Source organism: Spinacia oleracea, chromosome 1 (genome assembly GCF_020520425.1).
Source record: "Spinacia oleracea cultivar Varoflay chromosome 1, BTI_SOV_V1, whole genome shotgun sequence".
Taxonomy (NCBI): Eukaryota; Viridiplantae; Streptophyta; class Magnoliopsida; order Caryophyllales; family Amaranthaceae; genus Spinacia; species Spinacia oleracea.
Genome location: NC_079487.1, coordinates 65,825,186 through 65,849,647, shown reverse-complemented (window position 1 = coordinate 65,849,647; position 24,462 = coordinate 65,825,186). Strand labels below are relative to the sequence as shown.

Below are 24,462 nucleotides of genomic sequence, written 5' to 3'. Positions count from 1 at the left end.
GGCAGCAAGTGAGACGAATAGGGCATCGGTTGTGGCGTTGAATGCTGAGATTCGTCGAATTAAAGGTTGATTGCAGCGATTGGCTCAAAAAAAGGGTGAGTTATTATTCTCAATTTTGTTTTGTGATACCACTGAACTTGATTTTACTTCAACATTTAATTGTTTGGTGCCCAAATTTCCCTAATTTTGTCAGGTTATATTCGGTTGTGGCGTCGAATGCTGTGATTCGTCGAATTAAAGGTTGATTGCAGCGATTGCTGCATATTTGTACAAGTAAGATCATCAATTACTCTTGTTCAGTATTTTAAAGTACGTTGGATGATAGTTTAATTTCCTCTCTTGCTCAAAATGTAGGGGAAAAGGAGTAATTTTTGAATGGTGCTTCTTAATGTTTAATCATGATTGCATATAAACTTGAGAAATCGTCGAGTTTTTCCTTTTTTTATTGACATATGCTACCTAGGTTAAAAGTAATGGACCACATTTTGTCTTTGTGCTCAAGGCTTGTTAAGGTCAAGTGAGTTGCAATGTGTAAACCTTTTGTGAAGATAAAAGGGTATTCTGATGTACTGTAATTGGCTTAGAAGAATTAGGTAATTTACTTTGAAGCGATAGTGCATAGATCAATAATGTCTAATTGCCCAAAATTACCCCCAAAAAAGATCGCGATTTCAAATGTTTGCTCTAATTAGTAATAGGGTTCATGATTACATACTGTAAATTGTAAATGGGCAAGAAACAAACAATTCTTGAATGAGAAAAAATGTGAGTGAAAGATCTCATGCGTTGAGATAGGTCCATGAATCTAAGATATTGTCCTAGCACCATGTTTAGGGTGTATCTATTTGAGGTTTTTAAAAGCAATTAGTCGCTTGAGTAGAATTTGGTACTTGAGCCAAGTCCACAGTCTCTTTAATGTCTGGGTGTAGGCACTATACTACGAACCACTATAGTTGTATTGAATATGTCATTAGTGGGCAATGCTAGAGAAGTTTTCAGTCAACTATACAACTTCTTTGCTTAAATTCCTATCTCCGTATCCACGGTTTTATGTTTCTTCACTGTGTGCACTAAATTTGGGTGAAGATTTGTTTGCCATTCCACGACACACCATATGAACTTAATCTAGGTGGAAAAGGAGTTTCTCTGGCTTATACAGAGAACTTCAATTTGATATTTTCCATTCACCATGTTTACAACATTGGCTATTTTTCCTAATAAATTCCGCAAATTCACAGACTTGGAGAAGATCTCGTAAGTCTATGCTGGAAAGAATGATCAGTGGCATGATTGTTAAAAGAGCTTAGCTACTAAAGGAAATTGATGATCATGAAGCAAAGGTGGCAACCATATGTTCTGCAATGGGAGAGAGACCGTTGCATATTCAGCAGGTAAATAATTCTAATACTTGGAATTTCCCATGACTATTTGTCTATTTGTGAACTATTTGAATTGGTACATTTTGTTTTATTAGTTGTCATTGTAATCTTCATGCCCTTATGTTGCTTTTACTTGGATGCCCTTCAGCAAAGCAGTTTGCGGCTTTATAGGGTGTGATGTCGATGAACTCCATCAACTTTCGATAGTAGAGTTCACAACTTCTTTTTTTCGTTCAGATATTGCAAGAGGTTTTTGCAGCCAACAACATAAGGTAACCTGATTTTTTAGCTTATTCTGCTAAGGTGTTGTATATTTTAATCTGGTCCTCGTTGATTTCAGTAAGGAGATTCAGTTATCTTTTCCTGCTTATGTGCAGAAGTTAACCTTAGGTAACTTTGCATTCAGAACCTACGGTCTCCGTATCTTTTCTGGATGATCAGCTAGAATAGTAAAAAAAAAATGAATATTTGATTAAGTCTCGGGTGGGATTGTTGCGTATATACTGCTATGATTTGAAACCAGAAAAAGGAAAAAAATTGTCATCCCTTGTACATATTATGCTATCCACATCTTACATTAAGTTAGTATGAGACCTTCTTATATACTATTATGCCCGTGTACTCCTATTCCTCAACAAGACTTTGTGAAACGGTCTTCTGTTAGTCGTCACTAAGCATGCTTAACTTCTGGGTTTTGACAGTAGCAATTCTCAGGTTTTTGTCAGAATCTCTTTTTCCTGATGTACAGATGATTTCGGGATCAATTCCAAACTTCCGTAATGCTGAGGGACAAGATGTGCTGCTCTTTATTGACAACATTTTCCGTTTTACCCAAGTATGGTTTCCTGTCAAAGAACTTCTCTACTCATTGTGAATCTTCCGTGGATTGATCCTCTTGATTATGCAAACCCTTTTTTTTTGTTGATTCTAGGCTAACTCAGAGGTGTCTGCTTTACTTGGATGTATTCCCTCGGCTGTTGGTTACCAACCTACCTTGGATACTGATCTTGGAGGTCCACAAGAGTGTATTACAACGACCAATAAGGGTTCTATTACTTCTGTCCAGGCTATCTATGTGCCTGTTGATGATTCGACAGATCCTCCTCCTGCTACAACTTTTCCTCATTTGGATGCCACTACTATATTATCCCGACAGGTAACTTACTTGAAGCTTATTTGATATTTGCAAAAAAAAAAAACTTAGATAAAAGGATTTGTCATACTAGGTTCTTGTCTGTGTCTTTTGAGCAGTATGTACCTTGTGTTGAGGATCTTTGTTTAATATAACTCAAATCTCTCTCTTCCTATCTCCTAACATAACTCAAAACTCAAGTCACTGTCACAATTCTCATTATTATTTGTCTTGTATGCACGTCATACACAAGGGAACTCTCCTAAGCATATAAATTTCATGTTTTCAGGGACATTTCGAGCTGCCAAATTGGTATCTGTAGCACCTAAATAGAACTAAAGAGCTGGTTTGTTCTCTTTCCTATTCATGTCCTGTATTGTTTTCAAGCTTTTATTTATCACCGAAGTCCATGTAACTGACCTGATTGCTTTTTATTTTACCCTCTATTCAGGATGATAATACGAGCTTCTCATTGATCGTCCTAGGCTTTCTTCTCGCGTCGAGACATCTTGATCAAGAGGTGTAATTTCTATTTTTGTTTGCATTTTAATAATTTTGATATCTAGGGTTGGGTTTTTTATGTGTTTTCTTTCCTCTTTTCCCTGTCTATCGCTCTTTTTTTTAAAATGATTTTTCCATCTCCCGCTCTTTTTAAATTTTTAAATGATTTCATGTATTAGCAAGAACAGGATCCTGTGTTCACTTTGATGTAATTATTAGATTGATCTTTCTTGTTGCATATTTTATTGCAGTTCATATTAGTGGTATAAGATTTGGTATATAGTATCTGGATTGTTGGATGAGGGTTCACAAGGTCCGCACTGTCAGCAGTTACAGTTCATGTGACAAGTTTTACGAAGTTCCATGGAGTTGCAAAAACTCCAACAAAGACGATTGTGCGTAATCTGAAAGAATACATGGAGAAGAAGGGCTTACCAAAAGGGTTGGCTCTAGAGAGCTGCAATACTCTCGAAACTGCAGGACATGGGGTAGTTGCTCCTCTTCACCAGACGCTGCAATCTGCCATTAATGGGAATGATTCAGCATTGCCAAATTCTGGGACAGTTATTTGGGTCAGTTGCTCTATATTTTCTCCTATACAGTTTGTGGAATAACATTAAATGCATAATAGCTGTCTGGGATTCTCTACTTTCAATTTCTGGCATTTGTTTCACTAAAAGCTCAATCATTTGATGCTATTATAAGTTGGTATTCTGTCAACCGGAGTGTTTTTAACTTGTGCACTTTTCTTCTGCCTATCTGACAAGTGGAAATCATACTCCGAGTACTCTTTTAAGCTTCACTTGCTGAACAAGTTTTATTGAGCTTTCACTATACCACATCCCATGCTTAGTAGTGATACCAACCAATTAGAATCCAAAATTTGGTGGGAGCTTGCCATTGTTAGGACCCATTATGTTTCAGTGTCAGCACATTGACGTTGCCAAAGCGATCAACCTGATTTTTCTTCTTTTTTTCTCTATTCGCAAAGAAATGATATTAAAAAATATGAAGGACGTGTCACCCCTTTACGAAAGACGGGCTAAAGCCAAAAAGCTCATGCTTCTTCTAACGTGTATAGTGCTGATATTTTTTGTGGTAATCTAGGGACAAAAAGTTTGAGTATATTTGTGAAATTTGAGTATAGTGCTGAAGCATTTGCCTCAATTTTAGAGTACATTTCTAACTATATTTGTGAAATTTGAGTATAGTGCTGAAGCATTGCCTCAATTTGTGGTAATCTAGGGATTTTAGTTGATTTCTTGAATACATCTTGTCTCTGGAACACTCGAGCATAAGCTCTGGTATCTAGGATTTGTTTAATTAAAAATTATTTTGCAGTCCAATTTTTAGGGTTTTGTTTGGTGTTGTCCATTGTTCTGAATTTCTGTAATTTTCTCGCAGATTTGAGGGAGATCGCGTCAGCTTTTGAAAACGGGTTCTTATATTAAGGAAGCACATTTCTGGTTTAGCTAATTGTCACTCACATAGAGCGGGAGGTTGAGCAATTTCTTTGGAAAAAAATCTGGTGGCAAACAAGAAGAAAGGAAAGCTCGAACCATCTGGTTGTCAGAAGCTGATAGAGGAAGGTAACAAGAATTACATGTTGTTACTTGCGTGAAAATCTTCTTAACTGTGGAATAAAAAAGAAATTTGGTTCACTCTACATTTTAAAATTATGGGACCCTGAGTTGATTTAAGTTTCCGAATACTCTTTTTCTGTTTGCTTCATCTGTGTCCTATTCGTCCGTGTGTTTGTTTTGTTGCCTTTATAGCAGAAATGGGGTTTTGTAATCTGAACATGTTTTCAAACTCAGGATGTTCATAGAGATCGTTCGGGATTCTCTGGCCAAAATGTCCATCCCCATCAGTAGGTCGCAAGAGGTCCTGGTATCTTAAGTTCCCTTCCATCGAACTTCAACGTGTATGCTTGTCAAAGTGCCGGGGATAGCTTTGAGAGGCCGGGGCAATTTGGTAGTAGAGAGAGGCAGGGGCAATTTCACAATAGAGAGAGGAAGGGGCAATTTGACAATAGAGAGAGGCAAGGGTGGGCAGGACACAGTTTTGGTGAGGAAAGAGAAATCACCGAAACTCAATCCAACAGAACTCGGGAAGCATTTGTGTGAGCTTGGAGATCAGTTGTTTAAAGGCACCTGTTACTCCAGTCCTAAAAACCACAGAACTAAAGAGCCTAGGCCAAAGGTTAGCCATTTTCGATTTCTTAGCTTGCTACTCCTAACATTTACCAATAAAGTTTTCTTTCGCAAAGTTGAACGCGTTCTTACATGATTCTTTAACTTTGACTAACAGGTACCACCAGCATTAAATATCTATCAGCAACAGGCAGTTGACTTCTTTCTGATAGTCTTTCCAAGATCACCTAGAAAGATGCAAGTAAAGTCTGCCGAGCCAATTCACTGGCAACACACAAATTCGGTTAAGTTTCTACTGTGGGAAAAAACATCTATGGGAAAATATCATCACAACAATTTCAGAAGTTACAGCAAACATCGTTGTAAGAATCCTAACAGTAAATCTACAAAAAACGCGTAAAGCAGGTGTGTGCTGCAGAAACTGGTAGGTGGCATGGACTTGATGTTGTGTTCCCAGTAGCGCGTTGCTACCTAAAAGAATGCTTAACAGGGACTACAGGAAGAGGATGACTGATGCCCAAGCTTTGAGTAAGTGTTTTCTCATTATGTTCTTTGGCTATTCAAGGTTCTGAGCTGGTGTACCATATATTTTAATCTGTATTTTGACTTGAGCTTTGAATTTACCTAATTTGGTCAAATAATGAGGCTTATGCGTACTTCATGTAACATTTGCTTAAGGAAAAGCTTTTGTAATTGATAGCCAAATCACATGTGAGTTCTGTCCTCACAGCTAGGGGCGCAAATTGCATGCTCCTCGGCATTACAAACACCCATCTTCTTCAATCTGCTTTTAAACTATAACCTATTATGAGCAGCAAACCATTTCTCTTTTCCCTACTGACAAGATCTGCTGCCTCTCTTTGCTTTCTCTGAGATTTCATCCCTTCCATTTGCGAACCCTACCTGTCATCTCTCCTCCGCCCCCTTAACTTTTCTCTCCTTTTCAGTATCCTTGGATCATCAGGAAATTGGTTTCATCAAGGTAATTCTTTCTCTTTCTTTTAATAATTCAGCCTGTAATTAGTAATGGTGGTCTGAAGTTGATTGGTTGGGAGTACTTGATCGATCGTCTGTAATTAGGATTTATTTCATATTCGGAATTTAAAAAGTTTAAACCTGTAACAAAACCTGTAATAATCATCAAAACGATTAAAATGTGTGGGTTATTTGGACGATTGAACAATTGGAAAATTTGAAGCTGTTTTTGTTAAATCAATTTTTGGCTAACAATTTTCGGAATTTGAAGAGTTAAAACCTGTAATAATCTTCAAAATGATTAAAATGTGTGGCTTATTTGGACGATTGAACAATTAGAAAATTTGAAGCTTTTTTTGTTAAATCAATTTTTGGCTAACAAATTCATAGCATTTCTGAATTAAAATCCGACTAATTATGTTTAAATTTCTTCAATTATTACAGCTGTTTACCTCAAAATCGATCAATTTCTTCAGTTCCCTGGATGAATTCGGAGAGAAGAACAGGTAATTAAATTCATGCGAAAGAGTGGGAAAACGACTGTCATTTCTGTTCAATTTCTGGTTGAATTTTCATCAAATCATTGTTAACCTTGTGTACATCGAATCTGCATTTCAGCAATTACAAAGCTCAATCATACAGAAAGAACAACAATACTGAAGAAAAGGAGGAAGAAGAAACTTCAATTACTGGTACTGATCCTTGAAGTCGTCGCAACACCCCAATGATGAAGAATTAAAGTATCAAAAGTATCTATTATTTGCAAGATCTTCAAAAGTACCAGTAAATGCTAAACTTGACCACTTAAAGGTACTTTTCTTTTACTTTTAGTTGGTTATTTAAAGCATATTATAGTCTGAAATATAAATTACCCACAGCAAATGAGTTCCTCCAAAATTTTGCTTCTGAATTGTGCTGTTTACAAGTTTGTGTATTGCTTATTAATGCTCTTTTCGTTGGCTTCCTTAAAGTCTGGCATTATTTATCGGTATAGTGGTTGATCATAAGGCATATGAAACTGTTTAGCATGACTTCGTGTTTGTGAGGTCCACACGAAATAGAGAAGTGGGGAAATAGTCGCGACAGCTGCTTGTTTTTGAGGTAGTAGGCTTGTTGAGTTGTTTTATGCTTGCTATTCTGTCTTATTCTTTCTCTTAGGTTGGATACCTTGATTATTGCAAGAAACGAGGCTTTGTCACCTGCTATATAAGCCCCTGTCCACCAGCGAAGGGAGAAGAATAATTTTATATTGTCATCTAGAGACACAAAAAACACCCAGGCGAGTATTTAAAACATCTGAATGGCTTCCTTACATGGTTTGGGAAGGTAACAAGCAACTACAACTTTCTGAAGGCATTACGCAAGTAGTTCATTCTATGTCGTCTAATTCGTAAATGAAAAACGTATTTAATACACTTTTCGATTTCATATGTAGTAAGTGTTTTTTCTTGTAAAGTGACTTTCAAATTGTAATTATTATGACTAATAATTTAACATTTTTTTATTTTGCTAACTTGGAGGACGGCGCGCGTTAGCGCGTCGGCCAACAACTAGTGAAAGTAAGGTTGAGGATAATGTGAAAAGGGATCTGGGTTATGCCAAAAATATCCAAGTGAAGGAATCTGGGGTTTGAATATGTTGAGATGCAGTAATAAAATAAAAAAAAGGGCAGTCAACCGTTTTACACAGTGAGATTTCAAGGGAACAACAAAAAATGTGTACTGCTCCTTCCGTGAACCTAGTTGACTTGTGTCCCTATTTACATTACGGAGTACTCTTTAGTATAACTATTGATAGCGGAAAATTGATAATAAAAAGTAAATAAATTAGGGTTACGTATTCCTTTAGTTAGTAAAATTAGATATTTTAGTTGTCTAAAGGTTAGACCTTTCATGTGACACAAAATCATTGTCTTTAGCTATCCTTTATGCAACCAATATTTTTGCTGTCAAATGTCTTAGTCTTCCAAGAGTTTCAGATCAGTAAAATAATTAAATCCAAAATAGGTTGTAGGACTTCCAGTAATTCTAAATGGATGACAGGATGAGTGTTTGAATTCTGATGATGCTTTATATGATCACAAGCAAGGGCAAGACTACATACATCTGACTTCCTTCAACTCACCCCAAGGAGGGAGCCTCTCTAATAAGCATTTGGGTAATGCTGATGTAACGGTGTCGGTGTATGTAGAAGCACAGAGAGTGGTTTGGAGTTTTAATGAGCAACTAGGACAAAAATCTATGCTAATCATGATTGGGGTGACTTCAAAATGCAACATCATCTAAACCAGGACAAGATATCACGTTCCGCTCGAATCCATAAGAACTAAAAATCAAGTTATGGTAAATGAACATGAACCAGTCTCAGGAAATGCATCATCAAAGTTCACTCTAAAACCAAAGAAAGAAAGAAAGAAAGAAAAGAGTATTTTAGAATATAAATATAAATTAATTAAAGGAGTATTTTAGAAAGGAGTATGATATTATAATTAAAGAAAAATATAAATTCAATTGGCTTATAGGCAGTAGGTTTACCTCCCATTTGAAAGGAAAGAAAGAAACATCTCTCATATTCAGTGGGAAGCAGAGTTTGCACTAATGCCAAATTCTGAAGATTCTGCACCCTAATAATTCTTGAGAAACTGATGCATTAGAGTGACAAGGAGCGACCTGTTAATATGCAGATGAGAAAAACAAACAGCAAAATACACATTACTGATAAACTTATGAACCCAACTTACAGCAAATTTAATTAGCCTGTTTAAAGTGGCCAGTAGCCCTGCAATTAATCTGGTTCTGGAGAGTGGTGCAATATGGATCTACAGAACACCTGCCATCCAAGTTGTCAATGAACAACATCAAGATTCAACTCAATCTCGATGATGGTAGCAAATGGCTCAGATACACTGACAACGTAGGCTGGAATTTGATATACCACAGTAGCAAGCCAATGGCTATTCTAAAGAATCTAAAGGCTTAACAAACACATGCTGGAAAGAAGGGAATGCATAGAAATAGACAAATACAAGTTCAGCATGCCACTGCATCAAAGCAAATTTTCAGAAACAAACTACAAATGTATACATCTCCAGCAAGTCAGGATACAGTAGAAGGAAATGAGGAATATGAAACAATTGAATTATCTTACTTTCATTCTTACAAATTTAGTGCATTTTTTTTACTCACAACTGAACCTCGGGATACATGCCTCTGTTAGCATGGCACTGAAAGCATGCATTAATGACCACATAGAATCCTAATCCCTTGCTAAACACTTACTAATGACAAATGAGAAACACGCATTGATGCAGATACAGAAGGGCAACATGGCATTAGACGAAATACGAAAAAGAAATCACTGAACAGAGTACACTAGTTTAACAAAATATTGAATGGCAAAGCAAAAGTACAACTTCAGGCCTCTTTTTTCTTGTTTAGATAATTCACTACTTCACGTCTGTATCAAAGCACTATAGTGTACAATTAGTCTACTTTAACAATTTAAAGTCACTAACTAATCCAAGTTTACAAACTAATCAAAAGATGTAAAAATGTTTCTTTTGATGATGAGCAGGTTTATGATTTGATACTTTTAATACTCGCGTATTGCAATCACCTGATAGGCTGATACATTGGTTACTGCCTTCTGCTTTGCTAACCATCTTGTAAGAAACGGTGTAGTTAAACCGGTCTTTAATCACTTGTACTATAGCATGGACTGTCAAGGCATTGCTCTCATAGTCATATGAGATCTTGTATGAGGTTGCTCACAAACCCAGAAGGTGTGGACGATCGAGACATCGAGTGTGTCGATGTCTCCTACACAATTACTCGAAAGAGGGGCCATTATACTTTACACTTTGAAATGAAGGATTCTCCATTGTTTTTATTGCACTTAACCTCCATGGAAATTTGCATTCTTGCTTTCTTATGCACTCAACCAAATACTTCGCCAAATCAGCCTCTTAACTTAAAATTATTGATTTCTAGATATGGAATAAAAATTCACTGCATCTTTTTTATTGTTCTAAAGAATCGAACAATTGACCAACAACAACCGATCGAGCAAATAAATTCTCTACCTAATTCTCCATTTCTCCTAGAATCAAGAAATATTGTACTCTAATTCTGCTACTTATTGAAATCTTGGGACGAACCACTTGAAATCATGGTATTTTCATTGGCCTTTCTTACATCTTCATCCTCATCACTATTACTCCCGATATCATCAAATCCAAATATATAAACATTACATAGATTCAAAGAATCTTAAGTATCCATGAATGATTACCATGCTTTTCACCTCTAAATAACAGTATTTCCTCCAAATCAGCCTCTAAATTAACTATATCTTGACATATCTCATATTCTCATACATATAAATTCAACGAAAAAAAAAAAGCTATTGCAACAAAATAATTAAAGTTCATATACGAATTTGATGATTTTTGAGTTTGCTAATTCATCAATCAATATCACGTTACAGACACCATTGATCACCAGGTGAAGAAAGAAACTAGGGACGAATAATTCAAATTTCAAATTGATTATTAACAGTAAGAATAAGACCCTAACCTTCCAATTGCATAAAATGAGGGGTGGTGGTGGTAGGATATGACGGTACGAGATTCTCCTCCGCCGGTGTCGGATTGGTGATAGAAAGATAGAGACAGTAACCGAGCAGAGAGCGCGGCGGAGAGTGACATCATATGGTGGTGGAATGAGGAGAGAGCGGTCATTCTGCCGGAGAGAGAAAACTCATGAAGAGTAAGGTCCTGTTGGAGTGGGAGGACTGAGGGACTGAAAGGTAATGGAGGGAAAATGAGTTTGAAGGTTTTACCTTTATGTACATTACCATCTTTGGAGGAGTTGATCTTCTTGATTAACCAGGGGCGTTAAGCGGGGTATAATCGGTATAAAAAGTCTTGCGCGCACAAGGTGTACAATAAATTTATTGTACACCAAAATAACTTTAACCCATTTTTTTGTAACTTTAACCTAGTTTTGATTAACTTTTATATGAGTAAAAAATGTTGATAGATAAACATTTTTAAGGATTAAATGATTAATTTTATACATTATTAGAGATTTTGAAGAAATAAGTTTTATTAAAATAAAAAATTTATCACTAAAAATTAGATAACTTTTACATATATAAGCATAACTTTTAAGCATTTTGAGTTAACTTTTACTCCGTTGTACAATAATTATTGTACAACCATTGTAAATAAAAATTTGTGTAATCGGTATGCCGGATCTCAATTTTCTTGTTTATAAAAAAGAAAAATGAAATAAACTTAGTTATAATAAAAAATAAAGGAGAAATAATTTAGGATGGATTTGTCCCGTTAGTTGACGAACATCTAACGAAGTGAACTCCCGTTAACTCACTTTTGTTTGAAATTCAAATCCAATTCTTCAAATTTCCCTTTTCTCATTTGAGTGAGTCCTCCTCGAATTTCAAGAAGATTTTGACAAACCCTAATGTAGCAAGCTTCACTACTTTGATCTACTCCACTGCACAGCAAATGTCTGGAAAAAATTCACAATTTGCGAGTGATGGTGCAGGACCTGGTTTTGACGAGGTAATTGAATTTTTTTATGTTTCCAAATATTGGGGGCGATTTTTGTTGGGTATTGCAAGGTTTTGGAAATTTGTTTTTCATGTGGAAAATGGGTTATGTTGTGTTCCTGTGTTGGGAGTACCGCGTGATTGTGGGGAAGAAAGTGAACAGTAATTAGATTTGTTTTATTACACAATTAATAATTAGGGAATCCCGACAATCACGGAATTTGTGTTTTCTTACATAATTCTTAATTAATTAGTGTTGTGTTTTCTTACATAATTAGTATTTAATAATCTTTCTGTCGGTATCATGAATTTTTGAAGGTCCTAGGTTTAGTTTTGTTAAATGTAGTAGGGTTAAATTAATTACATTAATATGTTGTAATAAAACAGATTTGTTGCCACTGTTGGTAATATTTAATTTCGGCTAATATTATGTGGAAGAGTTTGTTTGTACTAAGTTTTTGAGTGATTGAATTAAAAATTGTTATGATGTTAATCAGATTGTTAGGATGTTAATAAAGACAGTAGTGTTTGTGTTAATTGACTGTTATAATAATTAAAATATTTTAAAATCTAGGCCATATACAGGGGTGGTGGTGTTAATGTAGAACCTCAAGGATGTTCTGTCGGATTGGGCGAAGGACAAGATTCAAGTGTAACCTTACACCAAATCCCTTGTGGTATTATTGGTCATCACGGGGATAGTTGTGGAAAGGGATTAATTGACATTGTAGAACTCCAATCAACCGTTAGGTCGGGTGTTGTTTCTTCAGATACCTCATCATTTGTCACCCCAAGCCGCACTACAAATTGTAGGAGCGTAGACGACAACTTTTTTGGAATCTCTCCCCGTACTTCAATCCAATCATGTAATGTAACCCCTAATAGTAGGATTCAGAATAGCATGACTAATTCAGAGGAAGGACTCCTTTGCACTCTTGAACACGCCGTACTCGGTGATAGACCCAACGAGGTTGGAGGTACTTCCTATACTGTCACAAACGAGGAAGTAGTTCCCCCCCCCCCCCCCCAACCGAAGGGCTTATTTTTGGAAGTTGGGAGGATGTTGAGGAGTATTACAAGAGATATGCAAAATAACAGGGATTTGGTGTGTGTAGGCCGCAAGCTACATATAATAAAGTGAAGGAAAGGAGGGGTACGACATGGAGGTGTGAGTGTTATGGTGACCCTTACATGAGACAGAAAAGGGAGGCAAAGAAAAGAGCAAATAATATGGAATTGGGTGGTAGCTCAGTACCCGATCCACCATGTAAGTTGAATCGTAAATCAAAGAAGTGTCATTGTACCGCCATGTTGTACGCTAGTGTTAACGGGGACAATGAATGGGAAGTTAGGAAGGTTGTGCTAGAACACTTGAACCACCAGCCTACACCAAGCAAGTGGAAGGGCGTGAAAGAATATCGAATGGCTACTGCTAGTGACTACTTTAAGGAAGGATTAATATCTAGGTACGAATCTGGGGCACCGGTATCACAAGTCAGGGCTAATCTAGCTGAACGCTTTGGTGGGCTTGAAAATGTTATCCTTACTGAAAAGGATATTGTACACATAGTTCAAGAACGAAGGAGGCTGAAAATGGAAGGTGGGGATGCAAATGCGATGATGAACTATTTTGAAGGAATGCAAAAGGGTAATGATAAATTCTTCCATGCCCACAGACTTGATGTCGAAGGTGGTCTGAAGGACATTATGTGGGTTGATGCTAGGAGCCGTGTGGCAGGCCTTTAACGAATTTGGTGAGGTCGTTTGTTTTGATGCCACTTACCTCACTAACAATTATGAGCTCCCTTTTGCAATTTTGTGGGGGTAAATCATCACGGGCAGTCACTTTTGCTTGGTTGTGCGTTGTTGTCCCACGAAGATGTTGATAGTTTTAGTTGGTTGTTTAGGCAATGGCGCATATGCATGGGTGGTAGATGTCCGGATGCCATTTTAACAAATCAAGCACCGACTATGATACGACCTCTGAGGGATGAGATGCCGGAGGCTCGCCATCGTTGGTGCCTATGGCACATAATGAACAAAATTCCTACGAAACTTGGTAGTCATCCCAAGTATGTTTTCTAATTCTTGCGACTATTATATTATGTACCTTATTTATAAAATGTCATTGCATGTTAAGGGTTATAGTGCCTATTAGTGAGTGGTACCTAGAATGTTTTTATTATATTTGAGGCCCATTAAATTAATATTAGGCGATTTTTTTTTTCCATTGCACGTTAAGGTGTGTAATTTGGTTGCATATAATAAGTAGGAGAATAATGTTCAGATAGCATTCTTAAAGAATTAGACTGTTTATGTTAAAAGTAGATTATAATTTGAGTTGATTATGAGACGGTCTAATTGTTACCTTAGACTGTTTTAGGTAAAAAAAAGATTGGTGATAATTATATTTTACTGTACTAGAGTATGTTGAAAACCAATTAATTTAAAATTTATTTAACTAAGTATTCATGCGTTATTAAAAAATAATTAATCTGTTAGAATAGTACCTCTGTTTATAAGTATTATAACGTAAATTATCCTTGGAGAAATATGTACTGAATAAAACATTGTGTTCGGGCTAGGTATAAGGAGTTGAAAAAGGTGATGAAGCGAGTTGTTTACGAGAGTTTGTCTGTAGAGGAGTTTGAGAACAGGTGGTCTAGCATGAAGGTTGATTTTGAAGTTGCAAACCATGCTTGCCATGTTTGGCTCGATAGCTTGTACAAGGATAGGGAAATGTGGGTACCTGCGTTTATGCATAATATATTCTGGGCTGGCATGAAGACAACGCAGCGTATCGAGTCGATAAATTCATTTTTTGATGGTTTTTTGGAGAGAAGCACAAAGTTGTATGAGTTTCCTAAGAAATATTGTGAAGCTATGAATAAAAGATGCAGTGATGAGAAAGACACGGATGCTAATAATGCGAAATATATTCGCAAGTTGATAACTGGTTTTAACATTGAGGCGGTATTCCAGAAGCTGTACACAGACAACAAGTTTAGGGAAGTGCAAATACAATGTGAGAAGCTTTTATATTGTGTTGTGAAGGAGACCAAATAAATATCAAAGACGAAGTTTGAATATGTGTTGGAGGATAGGGTTTGGCTCATTAAAAAAGGTAAGAGTGAAGAAATATTGACTAATCATCGGAGGTTCTATTTAGTTAAATTTTGTGCCGAGGCAAAAAAAGTCTCTTGTATGTGTAAGATGTTTGAAACGAGGGGTATTTTATGCAGGCATTGTATACGCATACTGGATCAAAAATTTGTAGTTGATGTTCCTGAGAAATACATCCTTCGTAGATGGAGAAAAGATGTATACAGGAAGCACATGCATGTGACCGTTTCTTCCTATGATCCTACAAAGATTAGAGGTGCTGAAAAGGTTTGATACGATGATGAACGTATTTGAGCCTATTTGTGAGGAAGCGACTTTCAACGATGAGATTCTCCAGTTTGTAGTCAAGGAATTGCAAAGTCTTGAAATAGGCGTAAGGGAAAGGGTATGGTTAGCCAGAGAAAAACAACAGTTTATTCCCTTAGAATCCCGCGCTTTAGAAGAGGGTTCCCAACAAAGTTGTACCACACAGGTGAAGATTAAGAACCCTGTAAGCAGGAGCAAAAAGAAAAGGGGTAGGCCTTTGACCATAAGACACAAGGATGTGGGTGAGAATAACATATGGGCGCAAAAATCGAAGGCAAAAAATAAGGTTAGCATTGTATTAATAACCCAATTATTATTTTATCTATGCTTTTATTTGTATGATATTGTTGCATACCTTTGATCCAATATTAGGTCACGGAGGAGTCATCGGAATCGGATGATGAGGTCGTTGAAGGGGTGTCAACTGCTGCGACAGAATGGGGGTTGGAAAGTTACAGGTACGTCAGACCCTTTTACTCTTGTTGTCTTACTGCAATTTTAGTAGTAGTCTTCAGTTCATGTACGTAAGATTATTTTCCCTAATGTTTCCTAGGTGATAAGTAAGTTGAAACAAAAAGCCACGGAAATGCTTGGGCTTTCACAAAATACTCCGAGTATAGGAGTTGTTCCCAATGATGATATATTGTTATCCCGAAATAGCCTTGGATGGGAAGACCAAGCTAACGAGTTGTGGTGTATGAAGTGTTAGTAGATGGTGAGTAAAATGTTAAAGTGTTATTTGTATTGAAACCTTTTATTATGGAAGATCATAATGTAATGTACCTTACTGGAGATTTCGTATTTGATTAAGTTCAATTAGTTAGGTCGCTATTATTACTTGATATTAGTGTAGGGTTAATTATGAATTGCTCCCACTGTTGGCCATTATGTACTAAAATATGAATAACCCAATTATTGGGCCGAAATCGAGTGTTGCTAAAGGGGCCCACTCACGCCAACTTGCTGGTGAATGTTTACACCCATAAAATGTCGGTTATGTGGCTCCAGTAAAGACCAGAATTTTAGGAAAATAACAAAAGTAAGATATTCCAAAAACGTGGCCCACTGACTAGAATTTGTTGTATATCCAAAACTCCAAAAGTGTTGCCCATTGATTGCAGATATTCCTTTACCATTTGTGTGGCCCAATTTGGAATGTAAGGTAAGTTGGGCCACATAATTCATTTAATAAAGACAAAATTCGTTTCCTTAAAAGGATTATGGTAATGTACTAGTACACATCTTCCTTTTCATTCCCTTTTCCATTAAGAATAATATTCGTATAAGTCAACCATAAAGAATAATAATTGTTGTTCTTAAGGTGGTCCCCCATCTTCCTTTTCATTCCCTTTTCAATTAAATTTATGAATAATAATTTTTTATGTATTTGATAAATATCCCACGAGGCTATTAGAAGCGAGGCAAAAGTCCGTGGCAATTACATTTTCAACAGCCTCCGGGCAACTCAAATCCCAACCCATACTCTTGTAGTGTTGTCGGTACGATTAAGGTGTGCCACCTAACGGGTTATTAACGGTTCGGTTATTTAACGAATCGGATTACTCGGTTCAATCCCTATAAATGAGTTAAGTGTTAAAGGTGCAAAAGATTGTTGCTCTCGTTTTGAAGTCCTTTATTTAATATGTTCTCTAGTTGGAGATAAACATTTCATATTATTGATAAATGTAATATTTATAACTAATTAAATATATTATTTATCCGTATTTACTATTTATACCTCCAATATTAGACACAAACGCACCACTATATGTGAACACAACACATTATTTTTAAATTAGAATTCGTTTAAATATATATCTTTGAGCTTATACCATCTAATAAACGTGTTATGGTAGAACTAAAAAACCTCAAAATCATTAATGTACTCGACAAGTAGAATTAGATAAGTAGTTTGGTGTTCGAATTGGTACATCAAAAGTAGTTCTAGTTATACAAAAAATCTAGTTTTGATACTAATCAACAAAATGATTACAAAAGGTGTTACTTAGCCACTAGTTGGGATACAACAACCTCAATACATGAGGGTAAGACATAGATAATCAGTACCCGGCCTAAGTAACTGCAAAAACTTATCCCTTACTTACCAAAAAGTTTTAAAAAAGGGATAATCAGCAATCCATCCTACTCGATGATTGCATATAGGGTGGACCCGTTGACAATACCGACATCCTGTATTGTCTCGGTCCCATCCCGCACAATCATGTTGTGCCGGATTGTGATCCTAAGGGGATGCAAGCCAAGCCAGTCGTCGTATTCATTTATGACCGACCACAAGTTGTCGGTGACTCGCCTTTGGACGGTATACACCCGTGGTAGTCCACGGTTGCAATGACCGAAAAAGTCCGGACAAACGTGTTCACGTTCATCCCTGGAACCTGAAACATTTACCACAAAATTTAATTTTTATTTTGTTAGACACCCATCTTTGTTTTTTACTACATGTCATATTTGATTTTTATTTAGGAAAAATTCATTATGTAGGCAATCCATGTAAATTCTTTTTTTTAATAATCATTCATGCAAGGTGTACTCATGACAAATCGCTATATTTCCAATTATAACAAGTGTGTGCACTCATTCACGAAAATTAATAAATTAAATTATAGAACTAAAAAATTAAAAATTAAATTATAGTTAATAATTTAAATTACATGTTGCAAAATTTAAATTATTTCTACTACATATCGTCAAACATAATTATAAAGTCATCAAATTAATGCATGTGATAAAGCATAATATAAATTAATATGTAAAGAGTTAACTTTTGTGTAAATAACACACACACACACACAACGACCAAAATTCATAAATTTTAATATTTCAATTTTTAACAGCATAAATAAAGTTCATCCCTATTAGTTTGCATGCTTCAAGTTAGTATTAATAAGTAAAACAAATTCTAAAACAATCCCAAACACAATAGACTTGTTATAATCACACAGATCCAATCCTTGACAAACAAATTTTAGATAAAAAAATTAATGACAATTAAATAACTTAACAAAAATATCAAATAACAAATAAGGAGTTAGATGAACATGCAAGCCACTTACTCAGCTGAGTACGATTAGTGTCTCCCCCTCCAACAAGCCGATTTCCCCAGGAGTGCGAAGTGGTGGGACGACCTCTCCGCCCTCGCGACAAATGAGAATATGTTGCGGTGAGCAGACAAGACGGCTGGTGTAGTCGTTGTACACGAGTGGGAAAGTGTCCCAAGGACACATCATGTAGATGACCCCTAGGTCATCGTCCTCCAAACTTCTTACCAACATGCATGTCGGCAACACGACAGCTGGATGCGGAATAAAAAATGGAGGAGGCGGCGGGATTCCAAAAACTTGGTTGGATGTGGGAATTGGAACCGGGGCAGCCATGGTGTTTAGGTTACTTTGGAAGATTTGAAAAAGCTAAAATGAAAGAGGATTTGAGGGTATAAGAAAGGGGAAAGTGGGAAAGGGGATACGAGAAAAGGAGGGCAACTGTGGGGGTAAAGGTGAGGTCAAATCCCCCTTTTAAAGACCCTCTGCCTTCCTCTACCTTCCCACGGCATTCAACACGTGGCAAAGGAAGCAGGAGAGGTGTCCAACCTTCTTCATTGTCTCCTACACGCCTCACATTGTGTAGACAATTTGTGCAAGGTAATTTTTTTTTTAAACATGACTCTCTCACCTTTAGATTGATGCAACGGAAATATAGTTTCGAATATCAGTTGGTAACAAATTTGTAAGTTGTTAGTCTATAAACCCTATCATTATACAGACCAAATGTATCACCTCGTAGACAATTTAAAAAGTTTTGTAGACCTATTTTAATTACGTGACAAATCATAACGCGTGTGGGAACGTGATAAGGGCTGCAAATACGCCGAGCCGGTAAATAAACACCTCGTGCACGCGCTCGATTAAGGTTTTTATGGGACAATTTTGTACGGTTTGTTATGAATAGGTATTTATCTCAAACACAGTTATGGCCGTTCATCAACAAGTCATTCCCTTTAATTCGTGGAGTAGTTCGTATAACTAACAATCCTTTTTCGAACAAATTAATATCAATGTGTAATATTTAAACAAATAAAAAAAACTTCAAAGTTTAAAAATGAGTACAAGATAAAAATCATGTGTCGTTTTGTTTCAAACGAAGTGGTATATTGTAACAAAAGAATTTCCCAAGTTTTAAATTGAGTAAAAGTGAAATTCCAAGTTCAAAAATTAGTAAAAGATAAAAATCAATTTTTGAAAATTAACAAACGAAGTGGTATATTATAACATTTAAAACACCTATAATTTAAATAATGACGGATAGTCAACAGTGAATACACTTTGTGTTTTTGGATTATAGGTCAATAGTGAATAGACTTTGAGTTTTTGGATTGGAATTAGCGTCAATGGAATAATAAATTGAAAACGATTTTAGAGTCAGCCGTTAAAATTCAATGCTCGAATCATATAATTAGGCTTGGAGATCAAGGATAAATTAAAAATGTATATGGATTAATATATGTAAAGTTTGGCAGGCACTCTCCTAAATTGAATGGTCATGAAAATAAAATGGTTAAAGCTCGCCTTGGGTCGGGTAGTTTCGAACCCTACTCTTGATAGGTGTAGGGGTGTGTAGACATTTTCTCACCTCGATTATAAGTGCTTGAGAAATAGTCCGTGAATAGAAGAAAGTAACAAAAGTCTTAGGCAACTAAAATGTAAACGTTTTAATTAAAGTCCATAAAACGACCCTATATTTTATAAAATATAATTAGTGATTCGTTCTGTTCCTATTTTTTATATACGAACTGATATAACTAGATTTTGAGCTCGGGCGATGTCCCGAGTGGCCGAGTCAGCACTTGGATAATAACTATGCCTAGTTTTCTGCAAAAATATAAAAACAAATCATATAAAACTCCTATTTGTATTAAAATTAATTTTATTTCTTTTATTATCACTTTATTATATTTTGTTTGCAAAAGATAACACGTAAAATTGCACAGCCAAGTAGATAAGTCATTAGTGGTTCCATGTGGCATTGAAGAGAAGGGTGCCACGTGGCATTATATACTTTCATAAAACCGATTTTTAATATATTAGAATATATATATATATATATATATATATATATATATATATATATATATGTATATACAAGGAACATAAAAATATAATGATTTGAAAGAAAAAAATTTAGAAAAGCGAGAGGAGGGGGACACGTGGCATTATAGTAATAAATTTCTTCTGTTTTAAAATATTAGTATAGATATCACATTGAAATTCCAGTAGATTAAACCTTAGCCCAAAATACACATTTAACACTAAACTAGGATTAGTTTAAAAAATGAGTGTTTACATTATTTTTTTTAACACTTTAAGTCACATTGATATACGGTAATATTATGGAATATAATTGTACCAAGGAGTAGTGAAGTGAATCTTGCCGTCATTGGTTGAATAGATTTCTGTCATTGGAAGATAATCACCTCGGGTCCCCAACCTAGGCTAAGCTTTGGAAGTTGATCCTACGTAGGTAGTAATCACTGCAATGGCCCCTAGTTACTTTAGCTACCTTATAGATATCTCCCACTTATGCATCGATTAAAGTTCAATCGCCAAACAACTACCCTTTTATTTATTTTAATCTACATTGTTGTGCCAACAATCTTTCACTAATACATAATTCGTAATCTTGGGTCCAGTTAACAATATTGTTGGGGACTACAGAATAGAAATACGATCATATCGGGTCATCTAATGGGTTGTTGGTTAAACCTTGAACATTCGGGGATATTTGGTTCGTGCAGGTCTGGGTCAAATATAATCTTGATCAGATCGCGTTTGAGTCGTGTTTAATCATTCCGGGTAACGTACGGTATATTGTTGTCGCTTCCGGGGACATTTGATGTCGAAACAACTCTCGTTTGGGTAATAGTTTTTCACCATTTGGATATTTGTTGGGGACATCTAGCTTAGGTATCGGGTTGAATCGATTCATTGTAGATCTTTTCAATTCTGTATTTCTATTGGTCCACCTAAATAAATTCTAATACATTTTTTGAAGGGATTGACAAAGTTGTCTTTTGTTTTGACAAAGTTGTGCACATAGAATAAATAACTTATAGGATTAAAAAACATGTAAGCGAAGGATTTGTGTTAGCATTTGATATTCATAATTAATACTTCCTCCGTCCCTTAATAATCGCATCGCTGTTTTATTAACTAGTCTTATGATAGGAGGACAAGAAAATAAATAATTTATAAACATAAAATATTAAAATATTAGAAATAAGTTACCACATATACTTATTTGTGATTAATTTAACAATAGATGCATTTTTAGCTAATCATACAACTCCACTTATCCACAATTCACACGTAACAATAATTATCTCCCATACCCTATATTATTATTGATGATCTAACCATCTACAGTAATTTTCTACCTCAGTAACATAACTACGACGACGAACATGAGCCAGGAAAATACCAACATCATTGAGACATTCTTTTCATTCCTTGAGCAATTCATTAACTCGATCCGCATGTGGGTCAGCTCATTTTTCAATTCATGGTTCTCCTCTTCCAAACTTTCCCTTTTGATCTGTAATTTCTTGACCTTATTTTCTATTATACTGTTCTTCATTTCCAATTCTGCTATCTGTGTGTTCAACCACTACGACAAAAAATGCTTTTAATAGCGCTTAATAATGCTTTTAACAGCGCTTCTTGAAGCGCTCTTGATGGCTCCGCTATTAAAAGTAAAAGGTACCTTTAATAGCGCTTCTCAAAAGCGCTATCATATGTAACATTAGGATAATTCAAATGTTTATTTCATAGCACATTATAAGCGCTATTAAAGAAACGCCGTTAAATATTTACCGCCATCTTTTAAATTATTTTCTAATAGCGGATGTATATGAAGCGCTATAAAAGGTTATATACATACATATATATATATATATATATATATATATATATATATATATATATATATATATATTTGTAATACACCTGAAAAATATTTAATTTTTTGCACAAAACAACACCATATATTGAATAATAGTAATAGTTGAAAATTAATTTCCAAACCTCAATTAAAATAATTTTTGCAATTGTCACCCTAATAAAACCGATTACATAGATCTGAACTAAAATTCTAAACATTAAACTACGTAAAATACATTAATTAATAGAGGCTTATGTTTGTTAGTTCCGTCAACGTAACCTAGCTATTATACAGTTGTTGAACAACGTGGTGCACCCATTGAGTCCTTACTTTGTCAATATGCTCTGTCATAACTTGGAAACTGGCAATCTGAAAAAAGTACTGTGAAAGTGTATAAGATATTCATACATATAGAAGGGGGAAAATATTAAATACGAAAGAAAGCAAAGTTCCATTTAAATTTACAGTTTCAAATATATACATGAGTATCTAAATACATGTCATATATGAAAGAAAAAATCCAATTAGAGGCTTCTCTATTTCTTCCTACTAACTCGAAAAATACTTGCACGACTTCATTTACCCAAGTACTAAAATTTTCTCTTAAGTCATTCTCAATCTGGCAATCAAACTTAAACTTGTTCTTATCATTCTTTAACTTATTAAATACATGGTAAATATTTTCATCCCTAATAAATCCATTGCCACCATATTTGGCCCCGAAGTAATCAACATCTCATTCAAATAACTAACATCATACACCTTCAAAGGAAGTAATCAACATCTCATTCAAATAACTAACAACATACACCTTCAAAGGCAATGTATTTGTTATTGAAGCCACTTGCAAGATGACAAAGAATCAGACAAGTTGTGCCAAATGAAGCTCAGTTAGGGACCCACAAGCCAAACAGGTTCATGGAAAGATTCAGAGTTTGGAGACTAGTATAGGATTTAGCAGTTATGGCCTCAAAAAAAAAAAGAAAAAAAAAGAGGCCCAGATTGTTTGTTAGCTGACAGGTCAAGGATCTGTAGTTTACTTAATAATAGTATTTCTGGATGAACTGAGAAAATCTTTTCACAACAATCCATTCAAGTTGTTAATAGAATGATCAATAGTGTTAAAATTTGCGTATAGAGTGAGTAGATTGACATGAAGAACTCCCTGCAGGCAAGTCGACAAGAGTAAGATGCAATTTCCAGAAGGTATTCCAAATGCTAACTGTGATAAAGAAAGCAACAAAAAAAAATCTTCCCTCCTTTAAATACAAGCTTCACTGTCATGCACAGTTTGTCAGTTTCAAAAGGCATCGAATCTCCTGAAGTCTAAAAATAATTCATCTAGAAAGCAGCATAAGAGGTTCAAACTTCACAGACTTGTTATTCTAATTTTACAAACAATTCTCTAGTCAAAACCCTTCAAAGAAACGCAGCATAAGAGGTTCAAACTTCACAGACTTGTTATTCAAATTTTACAAACAATTCTCTAGTCAAAACCCTTCAAAGAAACTGTGATAAAGAAAGCAACAAAACAAATTCTTCCCTCCTTTAAATACAAGCTTCACTGTCATGCACAGTTTGTCAGTTTCAAAAGGCATCGAATCTCCTGAAGTCTAAAAATAATTCATCTAGAAAGCAACATAAGAGGTTCAAACTTCACATACTTGTTATTCTAATTTTACAAACAATTCTCTAGTCAAAACCCTTCAAAGAAACGCAGTCACAAATAACAAAACTTCTTCGGGAATAAGAGTGAAGGGAATCAAAAACAAAAACACAATGCAGGGAGATACTGGGAAAATACTCTGGAAAACAAAGAGCATAAAGAGCACAATGTAGACAACTAAAAAGTATTATAATGACTTGGAACTGTAAAATGCAAGTTAGGGAAGTGAATAATCAATATCAGAGAGTATATTATATTTCTTCTTGGGGCACTCAGAGTTTAAGTAGTATGTAAGAGAACTTAACTAGTTGTAATACAAATGTAAAATCACTTAGAATTTAAAGAGTATGTAAGCAAGCATAACTCATTTGCAACACAAATACCTAGGTAGAGTTTAAAGAGTATGTGAGCCAACATACCTCATTCCATCCCAATCTCTGACTGTTTATGAGATATTCATTGTCATTTAGTAGCTTCTGACCACGATAAGACAAGCGAAATTATGTCAATACATGTCGCCTATCAATAGGAAAAGATAAAACGAAATCAATTAATCATAACAAGTTGAAAAGAAAATAACAAAACCAAAATCAAAACCTGAGTATTGACCCTCTGGTACTCTCAAGGCGCCTCCAAAATAGAGATATCTCAGTCAAAGAAAATAACATAGAATCACAGAATCAGATAAGATTGAAACCAAATCAC

General features: G+C 35.4%; 1 long non-coding RNA gene across 3 annotated transcripts in view; it reads right to left on the bottom strand.

Annotated features, from left to right (window-relative positions):
- Nucleotides 1–10,966, bottom strand: part of LOC110780151 (uncharacterized) — a 28,821-nt gene extending 17,855 nt beyond the window's left edge. The window contains exons 1-4 of one of the 3 annotated variants that reach the window (XR_008922749.1): nucleotides 10,715–10,966; nucleotides 8,881–8,969; nucleotides 8,675–8,781; nucleotides 6,612–6,747 (exon numbers count right to left, since the gene is read on the bottom strand). This is a non-coding gene — a long non-coding RNA (uncharacterized lncRNA). Of the gene's footprint in view, nucleotides 1–6,611; nucleotides 6,748–8,674; nucleotides 8,810–8,880; nucleotides 8,970–10,714 lie in introns of those variants that run through there. The other 2 variants (XR_008922731.1, XR_008922707.1) reach the window with 2 other exon arrangements.
- Nucleotides 10,967–24,462: the final 13,496 nt, after the last annotated feature.